Raw genomic sequence first — 10393 nt, 5'->3', positions numbered from 1 at the left:
CTCTCTCCCCCCCCCACACACACCAAACAGAAGGCAATGGCTGAGGGAGGAAATTCACCATTTTTACACTCTCTCAAGGTGCCTAAGTTAACTGAACATAATTATCAGCATTGGAGCTAAGATTCAAATGTCTCCCTTCAAGCAAATAAATTAAGTATATGTTTAGACCCAAAACAGAACAGCTGAAAATATGGCTGAATGGGACAATGCAAACTATTATGTGAAGTGCATGTTTTTTGAAGCTCTCTCAGAGAAACAAGCCATATTGGTGGAGGCAAAAGATACAGCAAAGGAAATTTTAGATAAACTGAGAACTATGTTTGCAACTACATATGCAAAACAGCAACCAATTTGGTTGGCAGAGTGAATGAAACCAAATTAAGGGATAAAAGTAAGTGTAATGATCACATTATGCATCTTATGTCTTCATTTCAAAAGTTAGAACTTTCTGGAATTCCCATGTGTGATGCATTGAAAAGAGCATTTCTTTTTACCTCACTATCAAAGAAGTTTGATGTTTTTAGGTCTGTAAATGAAGCCATTGAAGGGCAATCGTTTGAACAGGCAGCATCAAAACTGAGGCAGGAATGCATAATTAATGATTCTGAGGAGATGTGTTCTCAAAGACAGTCAGAGAGAAATGAACAAATTTCTTGGCAAAGAATAGAGGAAGGCGGAGCTATGGGAAAACTCCACCCAAGGGCAAGCTGATTTGCTACTCATGTGGAAAGGAGGGACATGTATCTAAATGGTGTAAGGAAACAAAAAACACCCCCTCTAGCTCACCTAAGTCAATGGAACAAAAGAATTTTCCAAGCAGGAAATGTATAAAGGACAATGATAAACATAAGAGCTTTCTAATGGCAGAAAAATCTTTGACTATGGTAAATAATAATTCAAATGAAAGTACTTGGATTTTGGATTCGGGGAGCACAAGCCATTTAACCAATTGTAAGGATTTCTTTCAGGAAATGTGTCCAGAAGAAGGTATTCTTCAAACTGCAAACGCAGGGACTACTAAGATCCAAGCAAAAGGCATTGGATTCTTAAAATGCAAAAGTGTCTAATGAAGTTAAAGAAATTCCTGTAAGTGATGTCTTGTATATTCCCCAAGCAGTTGCAATATGCTTAGTGTATCTACATTAGATAAGAAGGGATTTGTGATTCATTTTGAAAACAGTAAGTGCACAATCTCTAAAAATGATGAAGTGTATGCTGAAGCTTTTATGCATAATGATATTTATAAACTGAGCATTTCAGGTGAAGCCTCACATATGGCGCAAGTAAGGAAGAATGATGGTAAATGTAGTCTGGAAATCTGGCACCGCCGCCCGGGACATCGTGATTTTAAGGTGATCCAGGATCTTTACAGTAAGCAACTTGCTACAGGCATTGAAATAAGTGCAGATACTGGTAAATGGAGAAATGCATAGACTGTGTTACTCAAAAGGTGTGAGACCCTCATTTCCTGCATACACAGGAAATAGGAGTAATAACGTACTGGACTTAATACACAGTGACTTATGTGGACCGTTTAATATCCCATCATTGGGAAATAACAGATTTGTGCTAATATTCTTGGATGATTTCTCTAGATACTGTGTGGCCTATTTGCTGAAAGAAAAAAGTCAAGTCACAGACATGCTGAAGAAATACGTAGCCATGGTGAGCAATAAATTTGAAAGAAAACCAAAGGTTCTTCAGACCGACAATGGTGGTGAGTTCAATTCACAAAGCATGCGCACATTTCTACAACAAGAAGGCATTCAGCATATCACAACAGTAGCTTATACACCAGAGCAAAATTCTGTTGCAGAGAGAAAATTTAGGTCACTTGTGGAAATGACCAGATGTATGCTGTCAGATAGCAATCTCCCTAAAAGACTATGGGGGGAAGCCATTCTCACAGCAGTGTACCTACAAAACAGAATGCCAACTAAAGGCGCTGAGCGCACACCACATGAGACATGGCATGGTAGGAAGCCAAACCTGTCACACATAAGAACATTTGGAAGTACAGCATATGCTCATGTACCAAAGCAAAGAAGGCATAAGCTGGATTCCACAACAGAAAGGGGCATTTTAGTTGGCTATGCTCCAGGACACAAAGGATATAGAATTTTGAATCTGAAAACTGGCATTGTTGGCATAAGACATGTTACATATTTTGATGAAAACAAAAGGGTTGATAAAGGCTGGATTATCCCAGATGAGCCTTATCATCCAGAATATGAAACTAGAACCATAATAGACATGCCAGTGTATATAAATGCCATACCAAGGCAGATGTCTGAAAGCAACTCACCTGTATCTAACGAGGAACAGGCAGAGGAAGCAGACACAGAAAGGATCATTGCAGAAGACAGTACAGTTGGAGAAGGGGAATCAATTGGAGAAGGACTCTCAGATTTAGAGGATGCAGAAAGGTCAGACCAACCTGTTGTCAGACGCTCATCCAGGGAAAACAAAGGTGTTCCACCCCCAAGACTGTCTTACCTAACAAAGTCAGCAGAAGCTCAAGAGCCCTTAACATGGGATGAGATTGAGAAAATGCCAGCAGAAGAAGCTGCTGAATGGCGTAAAGCTGCACAAGAAGAAATTGATGCATTGCATAAAAATAAAACTTGGATTCTTACAAAATTACCTCCTGGCAAGAAAGCTATAGGATGCAAATGGGTATTCAAGTTAAAAAGGAATGCACAAGGAAAAGTGGAAAGGTATAAAGCCAGATTAGTCGCAAAGGGATATCTTCAAAAATATGGAGAAGATTTTGATGAAGTGTTTGCACCTGTAGTGAAACACACGACAATTAGAACACTTCTGAGCATTGCAGTCTCAAAAGGCATGCAAGTCAACCACATTGATGTGAAAACAGCATTTCTTCATGGAGATATAACTGAAGACTTGTACATGGAACAGCCAACAGGTTTCATAAATACAAAACAAAGACAGCTAGTGTGTAAATTAAACAAAGGTCTTTATGGATTAAAGCAAAGTGCAAAATGTTGGAATGACAAATTGCATGAAATATTGACAAATTTAGGATTTAAGCAAGGTGAAGCAGATAAATGCTTGTACACTAGGTGCAGAAATGGACAATATGCATACATTTTAGCTTTTGTTGATGATCTGCTCATTGCAAGCGAAAGTGAGCAAGAGTACAAGGACATTGTAAAATATTTAAACCTGAATGTTGAGATAAAAGAACTTGGTAATGTGTCATACTATCTTGGTATAGAAATTGAGAAACAAAATGATGGTTCTTATCTTCTAAGCCAGAAGCAGAAAATAAATGAGCTTATTGAAAGTTTAGGTATGCAAGATGCCCAAGTTGTAAGCACTCCCATGATCACTGATTTTCTGAAGGATGAAACAGTAAGAGAACCTTTACCAGATAACATCCAATATAGATCAGCCATAGGTAAGCTTTTATATCTAACTACCACATACAGGGCTGATATAGCAAATGCAGTAGGAATTTTGAGCAGAAGGGTCAGCTCACCTACCAAATCAGATTGGACTGCAGTTAAAAGGATGGTAAGGTATTTAAAAGGTACCATTGATTGTAAATTAAAGATTTCAGCCAATAGTAATCCAAAACTAATATGTTACTGTGATTCAGATTGGGCAGGGGATCATTCTGATTATAATCCACAAGTGGATATGTGTTTATGTATGGAAATGTACAAATATCTTGGGCCAGTCATAAACAAAGTATTGTGAGTCTGTCTTCTACAGAAGCTGAATATGTGGCTGTATCAGAAGCATGCAGAGAACTGATGTGGATTGAAAAACTTTTGCTGGATTTTGGAATAGATGAACAGAGACCAATCCAGATAATGGAAGATAATCAGAGCTGCATCAGACTGTCACAGAATGACAAGGTTCAGTCACGCACCAAGCACATCGCAACGAAATATCACAACGTGCGAGAGCTGGCGAAAGAAGGGGTTATCAGTCTACACTATTGTCACACCAGTGAGATGACAGCTGACATCATGACCAAACCGTTACCCAGAGAACGTTTTGAGAATCTGCGAACAAAGCTTGGACTTTGTATGAATTAATAATTGCATGACAGTTATGCATGAGAAGGGGTTTGTTGGAATAATGTATTGTGTTTTACATGCATTGTCTGTCAGCAATGTTTTTTTTTCTCTGTGATTACTCTGTGACCTCTGATGTCAATTACCTAGAGAGGTCACACCCATGCAACTTCCTGTGGGGGTTAGGCATAGCACATGGAGCTCTAATGGCCTCTCCTGACTGAGGATCTATGGTGTGAGCATCCATTACCATCTAAGCACATGGAAAGAGCTGATAAACCAAATGTATTATATTATGTATATATAAGCCTGCTGAATATATATCTAACTACAAACTGTGAGTAAACAGATGTTTTGTTACTTCAACTTTAAAGTGACTCAGCAGTGAATTATTCTGGGGTGTATGTGAGAGAGATGAAGAAAAGAAATTAACATTTCTAAAGCTGAAGCTGTGTGTATAAAATCTGCTAATTATTTACTACAAATAATCCAACAGCTACAAGATTGCTAGGCTGTATAGAGAGAGGTGTGACCAGCAGAAGAAAAGAGGTTTTAATACCCCTGTATAAGACGTTGGTGAGGCCCCACCTGGAGCATTGTGTTCAGTTTTGGAGGCCGTATCTTGTGAAGGATGTTTAAAAAATGAAAGCGGTGCAAAGAAAAGCTACGAGAATGGTATGGGATTTGCGTTACAAGACATATGAGGAGAAGGATGTGAAGGATGTTAAAAAAATGGAAGCGGTGCAAAGAAAAGCCACGAGAATGGTATGGGATTTGCGTTACAAGACGTATGAGGAGAGACTTGTTGACCTGAACATGTATACCCTGGAGGAAAGGAGAAACAGGGGTGATATGATACAGACGTTCAAATATTTGAAAGGTATGAATCCGCAAACGAACCTTTTCCGGAGATGGGAAGTCGGTAGAACGAGAGGACATGAAATAAAATTGAAGGGGGGCAGACTCAAGAAAAATGTCAGGAAGTATTTTTTCACGGAGAGAGTGGTGGATGCTTGGAATGCCCTCCCGCGGGAGGTGGTGGAGATGAAAACGGTAACGGAATTCAAACATGCGTGGGATAAACATAAAGGAATCCTGCTCAGAAGGAAGGGATCCCCAGAAGCTTAGCCAGTGGTGGGAGGCAGGGTTGGTGGTTGGGAGGTGGGGATAGTGCTGGGCAGACTTATATGGTCTGTGCCCTGAAAAAGACAGGTACAAATCAAGGTAAGGTATACACATGAGTTTATCTTGTTGGGCAGACTGGATGGACCGTGCAGGTTGTTTTCTACCGTCATCTACTATGTTACTATGTTACATGCTTAGAGCTCTCTACCTTTCAGTAACACATGGATACTGGAGTGGAATAAATGGAATGAGCTGAAGGGTCTCAAGAAGTCTTCTATATGAGGTAGAGCTGCCAAGTTATCCATTCCAGGAGGGAGACTTTTTGGCCAGTCCTGGATTTCTGCCAACCTCATCTGGTGCATTATGGGACCTGCAGCACTGATTTCAATGGATAAAATCATAGACTACAAATGCTACACTGCTTTGGGATGGAAGTTTAAAACCAGGACCGTCCAAAGTCTCCCTCCTGGAATGGGTAACTTGGCCGTTCTGTGTGAGAGCAGGACAAGCCCAAGAGGTCAGCTTAGAACCTTCATACTCACAATGTGCCTCATCTCATCACCATTTAAAAACAGGGAAAGAGCTTTAAAGCACTTAGGTTAGTGTTACTGATTAGCTCCTTTTCCATCATCCAGGCCTGGTTTTACCCTCACTGTCCATTGAGGTGTTTCCTAAGAAAAGGGAGATAAGTCCATGAAGGCAACAGGTAAAACCAGGCCTGGATCAACAATTGTCAACTTCCTTGTATTCAGATGTGCCATCTATGCTGGTGAAGCTAACTTTTGAAAATGATTGGGCTGCTAGATACCCCCGAAAGTCACGTCCCTGGACACAATGAAGGAGCTGGTCCAGTTTGGTACAAAGCGACTCATTTTCTTGAGTACGAGCGAGACCACAGACCCCTTTGGGGAGAATTTGAGCATTCAGCCCTGTGCCTAGAATGGTTACAATAAAGCTACCAACTAGATCCAGTTGATTCAGTCCTGGGTTTACCCCGTTGTAGCTTTGCATGGGGGAGGGGACCCAGGACTGGATCAACCTTCTTACAATTCCTGTTTTAGATGCAGATTTCCCCAATCCCCCTCCTTTACAATTGGTACCACACCCATACAATCAGCTTTTCATATTCCACATTAGGTGAAAGCTGCTGTGGAAAAAAGATTACAAGTAAAACAGCAGCACCCTGATGATTACAAACAGAGCAGATGAACAGCACAATCTAATCAGCTTCTCCTCCCTAACAGCTGGGTCGCTATTAGGACACTCCGTACCTTGTTAGAAGGCAAAGTGACAGATACTGTCCTAGGAAGTACCACCTCCAACATGTACAAAACGTGGGTTTCTTATTCCTTAGTCCCCCTAGTAGTAATTTAAAGGGGGAACCACAGCTGCACCCCATCTGCTTCTATTGCTCTGGAATGAGGTGTCAGAGAGGTTGAAAATACCCACTGGTGCTGTCACTCCAAAGGAGGAAGGTGTTACCACATTTAATCAAATTCCCTCTGTGAGGCTGTGGGATAAAGAAAGCCCACCACCCCCTACAAAGCATGCACCAGCCCTGCAAACAAGAGATACGTTTTGTTTCTTATTCTGCACTGAGTAGACTAGATCCAGCTCACCCATCTTTTCCAAGAACTTCTCATAGTTGTCACTGCGATCCACCTTCCAGGTCCCATCAAAAGACATGCTGGAGAGTGAATGAGAAGAAGCTGGGCTCAACCTGAGATGGAGTCCCTGCTCAGCTGCAATTTATACACTCAGTTATCTGAGCTTCAATTAAGCTGCTGAGGTGGCTGGCTAAAGCTCAGGGTCAGGTTTCCTGCTCTGGTGTCCACCAATTTACCCCACCCAGAGGTGGAAGCCTGGTACCTGCTGTTCTGGGAGGGTGATGTTCTTTTTAGTAACTACCGCTTAGATGCTCCAGGAGAGGGCAGAAAGGCTTCCAGGTCCCTGGCATGTGCTGACCTGCTCAGTGTATGGCAGGCAGCCACTCCTCTCTGCCCTGCAATCAGCTCTCCTTTCACCTTGTCCCTTCAAAAGGTCCTGCCTGTTCCTTCCCACCCAGGAGGAAAGGAGAGGCACAGCTAAGACCACTTCCCAGCTCTCTCGCCTTTAAAATGTTCCCTGGTTTTAGGGACAGATTTAAACGAGAAAGAAAGTAGAACTGGCTGAATTTTCTTCCTACAGGTGCTTAATGAATCCCCAATAAATAAACAAGGGAAGAAAAACTGACAATCATGATAAAGAGGGAAAAGTTGATATTTGTATTTAAGGTTAGCATCTGAGTGTTGCTTCTGGAAATGTAGCCCTTTTCACAGCAGGAGACCTGTATAGGCAAATGAAAAACACTGCCTTACCAAACCAGGTGGCACTAAACACCCCCCCCCCCCCCCCCCACCCCCAACCATCATGGACATCCTCCCACCCTCTTTTTTTTTAGTTCAAAATTTTTAATTAATTTTTTTAATGTAAAGTAACAAAACATTGTATACAAAACGATCCATCAGATAAATTCATTACATACTCAAATGAATAGAACTATGAAAACAATTATGGGAAAAAAACAATACTAAGATACTAAAAAAATTTTTTTAAGGGAGATGCTATATAGAGACATAATAAACTGGTAGTTTTCTGTGAATGTCATAGAACATCAATGTGATTGCAAATCTTGTTTTAAATAGCTATCCAAAGGTTTCTATCTCCAAAGAATGGCCTGTCAGTTATTTGTTTTTTCAGCACATTTTAATTCATATTTTGATATCATACATACTGTGTTCCACCAGAATGAAGCATCTAACACGTTTGCATTTTTCCAGTTGCCTAGAATCACCTGCAGGGCGATGGAGATTAAAATATCAAAAAGCTTGAGATCTGACTTGAGCATCTCAACATTTCGTTGAGGATCTATTTATTTATTTATTTATCGCATTTGTATCCCACATTTTCCCACCTATTTGCGGGTTCAGTGTGGCTTACAATACATTGTGAATAGTGGAAATACATTTTGTTACAACTTGGTTATGGAATACATTGTGAGGAGTTGTGCGAAAACAAAGTCAAAGTATCGTTAAGGCAATAGAACAGTGGAGAAGAACGAAGGAACAATGGAAAGATATAACGGGAAACTGATAGGGCAGCTAAACAATAGTAGGAGAACATTCGGTATAACCTTTTTCTGTGATTAGAGGTATAAATGTGTGAAATTACGGGGATGGGAATTCAGAAGGGAGTGTATTGTTGCATTACTAACAGTGTGTATGGACTTCATGTGTTTTCATCCTTGCAGTAAATCTTATCAAAGAGATGAGTTTTCAATGATTTGCGGAAGTTGGTTAGTTCGTAGATCGCTTTCAGGTTGCGCGGCAGCGGATTCCAGAATTGCGCGCTCATATAAGAAAAGGCTGACGCGTGCAGCGTTTTGTATTTTATGCCTTTGCAATTAGGGAAGTGAAGGTTAGGAAAGTTCGGGATGATCTTTTAGCGTTTCTGGGTGGTAGGTCTATTAAGTCAGACATGTAAGCTGGGGCTTCACCGTGAATGATTTTGTGGACTAATGTGTATACTTTAAAAGTAATGCGTTCCTTGAGTGGGAGCCAGTGTAGCTTCTCTCGTAAGGGTTTGGCACTTTCGTATTTTGGTTTTCCGAAGATGAGTCTGGCTGCTGTGTTCTGGGCTGTTTGAAGTTTCCTCAGTGTTTGCTCTTTGCAACCTGCGTATAGTGAGTTGCAGTAATCCAGATGGCTGAGTACGAGGGATTGCACTAGGCTGCAGAAGACGGATCTTGGGAAGAATGGTCTTATTCTTTTCAGTTTCCACATGCAGTAGAACATTTTTTGGTTGTGTTATTTGCATGAGTTTCAAGTGTTAAGTGGCGGTCAAAAGTGACTCCAAGGATTTTTAGAGTTTCTGAGATTGGAAGGTTTAGTTTTGGTGTGTTTATGGCGGTAAAATCATTCGTGTTGTACTGGGAGGTGAGTATCAGGCATTGAGTTTTTTCTGCGTTTAGTTTCAATCGAAATGCATCTGCCCAGGAGTTCATGATGTGTAGACTTTGGTTGATTTCATTGGAGATTTCTTTAATGTCTTGTTTGAAGGGGATGTATATTGTTACATCATCGGCGTATATATACGGGTTGAGGTTATGGTTTGATAGAAGTTTTGCCAAGGGGATCATCATTAGGTTGAAAATAGTTGGTGAGAGGGGTGATCCTTGTGGTACTCCACATTCAGGTGTCCATGTAGCAGACGTAGTTGAATTTGATGTGACTGGATATGAGCACAGGGTTAGGAACCCCTTGAACCAGTTTAGGACATTTCCTCCGATGCCAAATATTCAAGTATGTGTAATAGGATTCCGTGGTCAACCATATCGAAGGCACTTGACATGTCAAATTGTAGGAGAAGTATGTTGTTGCCGGTTTGCAATCATTTGTTTAAATTTAGTCATTAGGGTAATTAATACTGTTTTTGTGCTGTGATTCGACCGGAATCCTGATTGGGCATCATGCAGTATTGAGAACTTGTTTAGATAGTTTGTAAGTTGTTTTGTTACCATCCCTTCAGTTATTTGGTTATTAGTGGTATAGATGCTACTGGTCTGTAATTGGTTATTTTGCTTGCGCTTTTCTTTGTATCTTTAGGTATTGGAGTGAGTAGAATTTTTCCTTTTTCCTTTGGGAAAAGTCCATTTTGTAGCATGAAGTTTATGTGGTTCGTTAGGTCTAGTATGAATTGTTGGAGAGCTGATTTCATGAGGTTGTTTGGGCATATATCTAGTTTGCAGTGGGATTTAGCATATCTTTGAGTGTTTCAGAGATGAGGTCTTCTGATAGTAATTCGAAATCGGTCCAGGTTCTGTCTGCTGGGTATATTCCGTCTTCTGGGTCTAGACAGTCTAGAAGTGTGGCGTATTCAATAGGGATGGCGAGTATATTAAGTCGTAATTGTATAATTTTCTCCTTGAAGTATTTCGCAAGGTTGTCGACACCTGGTATGTCTTTGCTGTTGGTTGTAACTGGTGTGGTGTCTAACAATTTATTCACGAAGTAGAAGAGTTTGTGTGTGTCTTTGTAGTTTGGTCCTATCATTGTTTTGTAATGTAGTCTTTTAGTCTGTTTTATGGTATCTTTGTATTTCCTCCGAAGTAGTTTCCAGGCATTTAGTGTTTGTTCATCTTTCTTTTTGTTCCATGCGCGTTCTAGTTTCCTGACTTGTGTTTT

General features: G+C 40.6%; 1 protein-coding gene across 1 annotated transcript in view; it reads left to right on the top strand.

Moving 5' to 3' along the window:
* Window positions 1-10393, top strand: part of USP53 (ubiquitin specific peptidase 53) — a 298888-nt gene that overhangs the window by 281516 nt on the left and 6979 nt on the right. The gene's annotated exons all lie outside the window — the stretch shown is intronic.

The sequence above is a fragment of the Microcaecilia unicolor genome, chromosome 2 (genome assembly GCF_901765095.1).
Source record: "Microcaecilia unicolor chromosome 2, aMicUni1.1, whole genome shotgun sequence".
Taxonomy (NCBI): Eukaryota; Metazoa; Chordata; class Amphibia; order Gymnophiona; family Siphonopidae; genus Microcaecilia; species Microcaecilia unicolor.
The sequence above is the reverse complement of the archived record's forward strand: the minus strand, read 5'-3'. Positions and strand labels throughout refer to the sequence as shown.